Source organism: Rhinolophus sinicus, chromosome 17 (genome assembly GCF_057876585.1).
Source record: "Rhinolophus sinicus isolate RSI-liver-muscle chromosome 17, RSI-T2T, whole genome shotgun sequence".
In the NCBI taxonomy this organism is placed as follows: Eukaryota; Metazoa; Chordata; class Mammalia; order Chiroptera; family Rhinolophidae; genus Rhinolophus; species Rhinolophus sinicus.
Genome location: NC_142517.1, coordinates 8102966 through 8114991, shown reverse-complemented (window position 1 = coordinate 8114991; position 12026 = coordinate 8102966).

The window sequence follows — 12026 nt, the reverse complement described above, 5'->3', positions numbered from 1 at the left end:
GCAGGCCTTTGAAATAGTCTCTGAAGAAGGTAAGCCTAATATTGATCCCCAGTCTCTACATAGCAACTGGTGTGTAGCAACCCATAGGATAATATGAGGGGGAGAAAATATCGATTCTAGGAAACTTAATATTATTAAAAGACAGTTGTATTAAATCTCTTTCCTGGACTTAGCGGAGCACTTTTTTTTTTCTTTCCCATTTTCAGAAAATCAATGAAACTAATACCCTTGTTAGTTTTAGAGTTTCCACGACAGCAGCTCAGGTCATCGTAGAACCTACAGGAAGCTTGTAGGCTCAGCGCTTGAGGCTTGCAGTCCTTGACTGACTGATGTTAATACATTCCTGTTTAGCTATGCTGCCGCTCAAGGGGGAGCAAGTGGTATTTAAGTTACATCTTTCATGTATCTGTTTCCTTCGGTGTGTAAAAGTCTCAAGATAAGCTTAGCCTTCGCTATAAAATGCCTAAGTGCTTATGATAAAGTTCATCAGACAAATGCGATTTGGGGTTTGAAAGAAGTCAAAAGAAATAAAACCAACAAGAATCAACGTGGGGAGGGGGTTGTTTGATGGGGAACACCTGTCCAATTGAAAACCCCAGAATCTGTTATTTTAGATTCTAAGTCACATTTGCTTTCCTGTGGACCATCCAAACTTCAGCTTTCCTTTTGATAAGGCGCAGCTGCTTCTGATTTGTGACAAGATTAAAGCATTTTGGAACCTCTCTCCAGATACCCAAGCTCTGATAGAATGTCTGCTATGTCATTATCAAATATAACAAGACTGTAATATGGCTCCAGAGTCAATGAACCAAAGACTGGAATCTCCTTCTAATTAGATAATATGAAACTTCTTGTAATTCTGATGCCATGAATTTGGAATTTGTGATTAATATGGGTTAGACTGCTAAGCAAGCATTTTCTTCATAGATACTGCAAACAGCATTTTAAAAATACGATGGCAAGAATAATGCTTAAACTATGTGAAAAACAAACTGCCTCAAACCCCCTCAAAGACTTCAGAAGTCCACAATTAGCATGCAAATATTTGTGATGCTTTTTCCAGTTATTTTATATCCCTTTCTTCTGGCTTCTCTTGCGCGTGGTATTCTCAGCTTCCAACTGACCAAGTCCACCTGGAAATTCCAGACACCATGAACGTATTGGCCCAATTCTAGATGTGGTATCTGAATTCTTCCTCACTCTCCCTCTTCCTGTTTTCCCACTTTCCATTAAAGGACTCCCCATCTCTACCATCATCTACAAGAGAAATCAAAACTCAACCAAGCACCATTGGTTGACACTGTTTAGGAAATGTCTAATTTGACTTCTCTCCCCTAGAATTGAGCCTGTTTGCTGCTTTCTCCCCATTCACCTGAACCCCTGCAAGGCTTCCGGAAAGACTTCCCACCGACCAGTATCCCTTCCCCACCATCTGCTACCAGACAGACCCTCCTGAAAAAAAAAAAAAAAAAAAAAAAAAACAGGGCATTATGTCAAATCATACTGAAAAGTGCTGAAGACCTCACATCACTGATCAGCTCACATGCCAAGTCCTCAGCATTGCCTATTGGGAAGGTTTGGGACACAGAGGTGACACAGACGAGCCTGAGCAGGCACCGGAGCAAACATGCCTATGTCATATTAGGATGATGGTAAGAAGACCCAATTGGCTTGAACAGGAAGTTTTTGTAGTGATAGTTACACGAGATTGGGTACAGAGGTGAAGGGGGTGTCCAGACCAGTGGACACCTGAAAACCAGCTTGAAATGTTTTGACTTTATTCTTCTATCCATGGGGAGCTATGGCATGTCACAAGCAGAAGAGGCAGACAAAAGGCCAGTTGGAAACACCAGTCCCCTCCCTTACTGCCACACAATTGAATGATATCATTAGGCTATTAGTTATTTTTGCTAGTGACTACTTCCTTTGTCTTACACTACAGGGAGAAAAAGAGATTTACTGACAAGTAATTCTTTAGGTGCTTCCTTTTAACCCACTTTGAATTTTTATGTAACACTTTATACTGGATTTACAAACAAACATAAATGCGATTTCAGAAACTCACAATATGTTAGTAGTAGTATATAATTTAAATGTGTTGGTCCTTTCTCCAGAGGCTGAAAAAAAGAACAGAAACATAACACATCATCAAATAAAGTACTAACACATTAATGAGGGGACTTTATTCTTTGAACCAAAGAAAACAAAAAATGATCAAGAATGCATTAATGAGGGTTTCAAGAATAAATGCTAAAAATTCTAATGTCATCCCCAGATATGCTAATTGCTTAAAATTAGAAACAAGATGTGTTAATATCTATAGAGTCATCAGAGTCACCTTCTATTCTGACCACCAGGGCACAATGCCCAAAGCCAAGCATCCATCTCTCCCACAGTATCTCTTGGAAAGTTCAAACTTACCACAGCCCAAACTGAATCCATCATTATCCTCTTCCAACCTTCTCTACCTCTGTTAAGTGTATCAGTGTCCATCTGTACCCCTAAGCTGGAAACTGTAATCATCCTTGTCTCTCTTCTCTCTCCCCAAACCCTTGCATCCATGGGTGCCCCAATAGCCACCACTTATCACCAAATGTCTGCCTGAATCAGTCCCACTCAGCATTCCCACCATCGTTGCCTTCTCCTAAATCTCCCAAAAGATTTCAGTTGCCTTCTAAATGCCTCTCATTAACCAACCAACAGCCAGCTGGTGTCTTCTCATTTAGACACTCCTGGAATACCTTCTCTACCTGACAAATCTCACTTACCCTTCCAGCTTGAACTCAAATGTCACTTCCTTTCACCCTTATCATCTCCCATCTCCTCCAAAATGGACAGTTTACTCCTCTAGACTCCCTGTTATTTGTTCTCTCTGATTATAACAATCATGTTTCTATGATTTGACATTTAAGACTCATTCTCCCCTGATAAATTTGAGTATTTCTTGAGGTTCAGGACCATTTATTCTTCTTCTCTAGAGTATAGCACATCTCCTAAAACATGGTACACTCTCAAAATGTTTGCTTTACTCATGCCATGCTCTCTCTCTAATAAAGTTGACGTATGTGAACCAAAATGTTATTACTTCCAACTTAAGGTTTTTAGATTCTGGTGGCTGCACACCTTGCCTCACTTAAATTTCTTTTGCCTTTCCTCCTTCTGCAGCTATTTCTATGTGGTCTTCCTAAGAGTGAGCTGCTTACAAGCAGAACTAGGTAGAAGATTTTACCACTCACTGGCTGACTACAGGAAGTCCAGAGAAAAGAGTAAGTAGAGAAAAAGACATCTATGTACTTCAGCACTTACCTTAGAGATTTTACACACACACACACACACACACACACACACACACCCTATAGGGAACACACGCATGCACGCGGGATAGGGATAACCCACACCACAACCCTGGCATTGCTTCTAGGGAAAATAGCCATGCACAAGGAATCACCTGTGTGTTCCAATGCAGAGACTAGAGTGTTAGATGATTGATAATCATCTGTGGGCAAAATTAACAGCACGGCCCCCTCAACGATCACTCCTCTTGCCAACTAAACAGCTTTCTCAAACCCACACCTGCCTTCAACTAGTCAATTACCAATGTTGAGAAAGCAGGAAATGAATGGCTCATGGTTTTAAGCATCAATAATTTAAATAAAAAAGTCATAAAGAGCCATCCTTCTTCCTGGAGTGTAAATGAATGAGAGTCTAAGTGTATGGTAAAGACACTGTAATTGCCAGCAAATTAACTCCCAATGAAGACGAAGAGGGAATCTGTCTCCTTGACTCTTGGACTATTTCCTTCCAAAGGTATTTTATTGTCCCACATGAGGGGTGGAAACTCAACTCAACTCAGCATAGACCGTGCATCTGCTTTAAGTGCCATCACCAGAGAGTCACCCAGGAGCAGCTTCAATCAGCGGTGTAGCTTACACCCACTTGGGGCTGATGAGGTTATGCGCTCCACAACTAATACTGTGTTTCCCCGAAAATAAGACCTAGCCGGACAATCAGCTCTAATGCGTCTTTTGGAGCAAAAATTAATATAAGACCCGGTCTTATACTATATCACATTATATAAGCCCTGGTCTTATATCATATTATATAAGACCCGATCTTATATTATAGTAAAATAAGACTGGGTCTTATATTAATTTTTGCTCCAAAAGACACATTACAGCTGATTGTCCCACGAGGTCTTATTTTCAGGGAAACACGGTATATTTATCTAATGAAGACTTGGCCCAGAGGTGTGCTGGATAAGAAGGCAGATCTTCTCTCACCCAGCTCATCTGTAGCACACTGGTCTTTGAGAATAAGGGGTGTGTATGTTTTGATTCTGCACTCAGCGATGTAATGTTGCATTAGTCAGAGATACCCCATAGGAATAACTTCCTAGAACTCGAACCAGTCAGACTTCCGCTAAATTGTAGTTGGCCTTTCTACCCTCATCCCTCCACCATCGCTCTGTAGTTTGAGAGTCCCCTCTACCTGAAATTTTCCCTGGTCCTTCTAGCCCAAGTATAATAATTTTATCAGATAATCTCATTCAAAGTAAATATCAGTGGCAATGTTCCTACGTGTTATCTCCTCCATTTCAGGAGATGATTTAAAAACCATTTAAAAAGAAGTTGGTATGTATACATCACAATTTTCTTATTCGTTCATCCACTGATGACCATTTGGGTTCAGCCATAAAAAAAAGAATGAACTACTGATACATGCTACAACATGAATAAACCTTGAAACAAGTGAAAGAAGTCAGACACAAAAGACCACATGTCCTCTGAGTCCATTTATGTGAAATGCCCAGAATAGGCAAACTCACAGACATGGAAAGCAGACTGGTGGTTGCCAGGGGCTGGATGGTGGGAAACTGAGGAATGACTGATTAGTGGGTAGAGAGTTTCCTTTTGGGGTGATGAAAATGTTTTGGAACAAAACAGAGATGGTGGTTATACAATATTGTGCATGTATTTAATGCACTTCACTTTAAAATGGTTAATTTTATGTTATGCGAATTTCACCACAATTTTAGAAAGGGTTGAGGGAGTCTGAGAATGGTCTTCCATGAGGCTCTTATGGTGAAATTTCAGATGCAGGGGCAATAGGGGAGGGGTTTCCTATTAAAACGCTTCCTCGGGGTCCCTGAGTCACAGGAATGAGTTTGCCATTGTCCAACACTGAGCCTGCCGCAGATGGGATGCCTCAGTGTGTCCTGTCTGGGAAACCAAGGTTAGCTCACAAGAAAGGAAGCAGAGTTGGCCCCGAAAATTTCATTGGCACAGATCCATCCTCTGAGGAGAAAAAGAAATAATAGCTAATGATGACTGGAATTATTGTTGTTATTATTATCCTTATTCTATGCTGACCTTTTATTTTCTGGGGCCTAAAATTAGATTGTGTGTGTTGATTCAACTTTGGCTCGAAACTTTTTTTTATTTTCTTTTTAGGATTTATTGATTCCCTGCTGCTGTGGTACTGGAACAAGCCAAGCCAAAGACCCAGTTGTTCCACACAGTTCACTCAATAGTTTCCCCCTCGGACACAGACTGAGGCAGCACCGTTGGTTTCTGGTTACCGATGGGCCTGTGTTTCCTCTTTCTCATGTCCCCGGCTAACCTGGGAATCCTACCCAGGGCCTCACCCCAGGGAGCCCCTGCTTGTTGAGGCGCTAGACTCTGAGTCTAGAAGTCTGAGACTTGCAGACCCACTCACCCGATTCCTGTTGGATCTTTGACAAGAATACCAGCCTTTCTCAGGGCAGGAAATCAACATCATGAGAGCAAAGGATAAAGGAGGCCCTGGATGGAAGTGAGCTTTGAGTGTGCACAGTTTTGCTGTCCTGCGTTTTGATTTGAAAGGATAGACATTCAACTGTGTCTTTCTACAACAAAAGTCACCTGAAGGAGGTCGTATCTGTCAAGGTACTGTCAAAAGATAGAAATCGCTCCCACATTTTCACAAGGGAAGTATAATATAAAGAAATGTAATATAATGTTAACTATAAAAGGGGTTTAACTATGAAAAAAGGCTTAAAAAGGACCCTAAAGAAGCAGCATGTACAAAAGAGTAGCCATTATCTCTAGGCTAAGGGAGAGTGGATAAAGGGACCAAGGATTAGGAACGAAGCCCCCTTTTGCCACCCAAGCCTGTTGCCACCCAAGGCTGAGACTCAGACCTCATCAGAGAGGGCTCAGCTACCACAGGAAGTTGCAAGCTGCTGGTGTTGAGAAACTTTCTGGAAGGCAAAGGCCAGAGGTGGGCTGGAGAAGCAGCCTGTCATTGCAGGGGGTGTGGGTGGGAAAAGCATCTAGGAAGTGGGCCCTGTGGGAGGAACATGGTCTGAAGGTGCAGCTGGAACTTGGCTGCGTGGCTGGGCTAGTGCAGTGAGGGATGATAACGGCATCCCAGAACTCAGAAGCAGTGTTTTCACCTTGCACTGCCACTCCAGAACCCTGAAGTAATGAAATTAACACTTGGCCAGAGGGCAACGGAGAAATGTTGATAGGGTCCGGCTCCAGTGTCACAAATCAGGGCAGAGAGACGAGAAATTGAAACTTGGCACAGAGGGGGACTCCCATGCTAGATTTGGTCTTGCTTCCAGTGCAGGCGACCTTTCACCTCAGTGAACTGCTATCATGGTGTCCTCATCCACCAAAAGAACACGGGCAACAGGCTTCACCAATTCCATTTGCCAGTACTCGGGAATAGATCCGGCTGGGTCAAGAAACATCATTCAACTTTCAAAATTCATGATTAACACATACTTTCCCAGTGTCTTAGGTGAAGGAGAAAGGTACAAGGAGGACTTGCATAAACTTAGATGGCGCCAAAAATGGCTGTATTTTCATCAGACTCAGTTTCCTTTTCTTCCTGAGCACCCAGCTTCCTTTTACAATTAGGTAGAGCCACATGACTGATTCTAGCCAATAGGATGTAAGCAAAAGTAATCTACCCACTTCCAGGCCTGGCCCCTAGGACACTCCGGCACAATCCCCCACACTCTCTCTCTTCCACGTGCGGCCAGCTGCCTGCAGAAGAGGAGTCCAGGGGCTTAGGGAAAGGCAGACCTTCTATGGAAGGAGTGAAAGTCCCTGAGTACCACTTGGAGGAGAAGTGCCCAGCCAGAAATACCCACATTGGACTCCGACGGGAGGAGAAATGAGCCCGCAATGCACTGGTTCTCAAACCTGATTGCCTGACCAGCAGCCTCACCACCACTTGGAAACTTTTTAAAAATGCCAGTTTTCAGGCCCCAGCCCAAGACTTGCTCGATCAGAAACCCTGGAAGCCTGGTCCAGCAGTTTGTTTCTTAATAAGGTGATTTTGATCCTCTGAAGTTTGAGAACCATGCCTTTATTGTGTAAAAACACTGAGATTTGGAGGTTTCTTGTAAGTCACTCAGATAACCACACACAGGGAGTCCCAACATAAAAACCACAAACTGAGACCTCAGTGACCAATTAAAATTTGACTGCCACCTCACAGGAGACATTTGTCACGGCTCCCTCACTCACAAGGCCCCTGCACAGCCCTGTGACTGCATTGGGGCTGCAGACTTGCTTTTGAACATTCGGCTAGTTTATTGCTCACCTGACCTATTTTGCATCTGCACATTTATTCCAAACCTGGACCACGCTGATTAGGTCCTCACAGGCTGAGGGCCGGTATCACCTGTGATGTTTGACAGAAGCCTGCATTCTTTCACTGAGTTGTTTTAGACAGGTCACTTAGCCAGCTCACTTCATTGCCCTTTGTGACTAGTACATAAACCCCAAGTTAAAGTCACCAGGAGGAAAGACTTCTTAGGGAAGGATAAACCAATAGATTGCATTTCCGTACTTCAAACTTTAAATGACATCTTCAAACTTTAAATGACAGAAAACAAAAAGCAATCCCTCTTCAACTCCGTACAACATCTGCAAACAGGAGGCTATGAAGAAACAAACTGTCTATGTATACACAATGGAATACTATTCGGCAGTAAGAAAAGATGATATAGGAACATTTGTGACAACATGGATGGATCTTGAGAGAGTAATGCTGAGCGAAACAAGTCAGACAGAAAAAGCAGAGAACCATGTGATTTCACTGACATGTGGTATTTAAACCAAAAACAACAAAGGAACAAGACAAACAAATGAGAAACAAAAACTCATAGACACAGACAATAGTTTAGTGGTTGCCAGAGGGTAAGGGGGCGGGGGGTGGGGGGTGGGAGATGAGGGTAAGGGGGATCAAATATATGGTGATGGAAGGAGAACTGACTCTGGGTGATGAACACACAATGGGATTTATAGATGATGTAATACAGAATTGTACACCTGAAATCTATGTAATTTTACTAACAATTGTCACCCCAATAAATTTAATTAAAAAAAAAAAAAAAAAAAAAAAAGATCCTTAACTTAAAAAAAAAAAAAAGAAAGAAAGAAACAAACTGTCTAGGTTAACTTGTTTTCAATTCAGAGTGATCCAAATGCAAGGTTTTCTGTCACACTTGTTGGCCAAAATGTAAAGTCACCTCTACAAAAATTGGGGCTGTTTAATTTCCCAAAGAAAAGTTTCAAATTTTGTGTTTTTAAAAATCAAATTTCCCAGAGAGGCAAGAATCATCATTTCAGGGAAAGGGGAAGCTTGGGCTGAGCACCACACACCTAAGGGATGTGTTTAATTATCCACATGGGTAACAGTCGCTGCCAGGAATGTGGTGGCACAAAGGAGGGTCGTGGCATTTAGCTCCAGCTCCGCGCAAAGCCACATGTTCCACACTCAGTTCAGAAGCAATTACCATCTCACTGGCACGTGGGTAGAGGGAGAAAAGAAATAACTGTATTCATCTTGTGATTAAATGGCAATTAGCAACTAAGTGCCCTGCAATAATGGGGCACTCAGCACGTCCTCTCAGCATCAGCGGCTTCCTCGCCAATACCACCAGCCCCCTGGGAATGAGAGCCCAATGCTTCAGGGCTAGGACCACCACCACCCCCAGGGTGGGGGGGACCCACATACACTGACATAATTTGAGCAAGGCACAACTAGTGGTTAAGAATATGGACTCTGCAGTCAAGCTGCCTTGGTTCCAAACACAGCCCCAGTGCCCATCACCCTGCCAACCTGGCCATGCTCCTTAAACCTTTCTGTCCATCGGGGTCCTCATCTCCAAATTGGGGGAAATCGTTTCTGTCACATAGCATGAGTCTGAAGGTTGAGTTCATAGATGCAAAGCATTTAAGAGAGCTCCTGGAACTTAGTAAATCCTCAGAGATGGCTCTTTCCCTGTGCTTTAGTTGCTTTTCCTCCATGGCACTGGTACAGAGTAACTCTTTCCTGCCATGGATCATTAATGCTAGAAATAATTTAAAATGTATCTTACCACCCAAAACAAACACAAACAAAAACACTTCTCTTATGCCAACCTGCCCTTTCAGTCGTGAATTCTGGTTCATCCTGTACCCAAGGGACCACCTCAGTTGCTCCAAATTGTAAAGCTGAGAGAAGCAATTTGCAGAAAGCCCTAAGCAGAAAATTAACACCCAAGAACAAAGCTATAGAGTTGGACAAGAAACTGGGAAATCCAACACCTCAAGATAGAAATGGATGAGGATATACCAAAGTAAGGCCAATGGGGTGATGGGTGTGGCGAGCCCTTGACTGTCGACATTGATGGCGAAATGTGGCTTCTCAACTGGCGTCTCCACTCACCATAGTTATTGTGAGCTTGGTGTACAAGTGATTTCTAAAATTAGTTTTGAAATATAACCAGGTGATAAATGTGTGGTAAGGTTATCCATCTGTGGTGGTAGGTGTCTATTTGTTCCCAGATCTTCACCCAACCCTTGCGCTGCTCTGCCCTGCATTTCCCATGTCTCTTGCCAACTGGCTTCTAAGTAGCTTCATCCAATAGCCAACAAGGGTAAGACAGAGTCTTCCTCCACCTGTAACAGAGCCTCCCCCAGTGCCTGAGTCGCCCGCCAGACAGCCCTCCACTCTGGATTCTCAGCTCCCATCAGAAAGTTCCCACCCTGGCAATGTCCTTCCAGCCTCAGGGGTGGTGGTGGAATGTTCTCGTTGCCAACCACTGATTGCCGAGTGCTTTCTTAGCTCTTATATTGCCTGTGTCTCCTTGATTAAGTTCCCTCTGTTTGAAGTGCCTAGACTGAATGTTATTTCCTGAAGGCACCCTGACTGAGAAGTGGTCGCCTGACTTATGTACCTTCCCCCTCCATTCTCTCAGTGTGAAACGCACTGGAGAGGAGCCAGGAGCCCTGAGTGCTGCTCCCAGGTCTGCCACTGACTGACTGTGTGACCGTGGGCCTTCTCTGTGCCTCCATTTCCTGACACATGAGAAGATGAACTGGTGATATCTAAGATCATTTTCAGCCATGATGTTCTGGATGAGACATTCTGACTAATGTCACCTGGTACCTCACAATGGGGGAGAGTGCGGACTGATAGCATTGACTTACTTCCTGAGTTGGTTCAAGCACGTGCACTAGCGAGCCAATTACACCAGCAGCTGAGTCTGAACAAGACGGTCCCGTGTGTTTTGTGGGTGAGAGAAGGAAGTGGGGACGGCTGGAATGAATGGTCTGCGTGCACGCGGGATAGCCACGTGTGCACTTGTGTCTCATACAAGTTTGTGACTCCCTAAGAAACTCAGCAATACTTGATTCCTTCTCTGTTTGTGATTCCCACCCTTATTTGGGGGGTTTAAAAGTGAAAAGAATGTAGCACTTTTCACATTGCAAGATGAGGACAGGTGAGGATGATACTATCCAAATGAACGCCACATCCAAAGGAATATAAAGACACTAGATAATCAACATGAAAGCAGGATAAATTTGGGGCCTCAGCAAGCAGACTTTTGGTGTATTTTTTTTCTCTTCTCCAAACTGGCAGTTCTCAATCTTTCTTTTCCTCACACAACAACATGACAAGTTCCAGGCCACACGTGGGCATAGCCATGCACACTCCCAGTGCACTATCTGTAACTGACCACTTTTGTTTTTTCTAATAATTATGCGGTAATTCTGATGGGGTACTAACGCCTAACACGTTAGTACCTAACGTTAGCCCTGAAGTGGTTTTAGGCTAGAGTTTCAATCAGGACAGATTTAAGCCAGTTATCAATTCATGTCCTTCACTGCAGAACGTTAAAAATATCAGCCTACGTGTACACCTTTGTGTTTACACACACACACACACACACACACACATTCATACACACTCAAGCTTGATGATATTTCTACAGTGAAAACGCTAATTTTTTTCTTCTCAGGCAACATAGTCCTAAACAGCACCCAAAGTAACCCATTTTCTTTAACCCATCCATGCGTCTTTAAAAAGACTAATATGTTATTTTTATCAAAAGTCAGTACTGACATTTTCATCTATAACTGCAATGTCAAATATCATAGCCACTAACCACATGCGACTACTGAGTACTTGAGATGTGGCTGGTTCGAATCAACAAATGTGAAGAACACTCCAGATTTTGAAGCCTCCATATGAGAAAAATAAGCATAAAGTATCTCATTAATAATTTTATATCGATTACACATTAAAATTAAAATATTTTGGGTATACCGCGGTCAATAAAATATACCCTTAAAATTAATTTCACCTGTCTCTTTCCATTAGCAAATGTTAATTGCATTGCATCATATTTCCACTGGCAGCACTGACTCTAAAAGTTAAAGGAAATGAAAAGGCTCTTCTTCTGTGTTTCCCTTTCTTACAGAAGAACCTTAATGAAAAGCAGCAGTATTGACTACAACGGGTGGGGGTGAAATGGGAATGGCCAAATTTACAGGAAAGATGGATGTGCTTGAGTTTCAACTTGCTGACACCCAAATCAAGCTTCAGTCTATACAGAAAACAGCACGGACCCAATTAATGGTGTCCTGTGCTGCCATCAGCAGCCTCGGATTAACAGCTTGTGCTTCCTTCGAAAGTGCAGGAGGGAAGGGCTTACGGCATTTTATCCGATTTACTGAAAGCTGAAGAAGGTAAGGACAGACCTG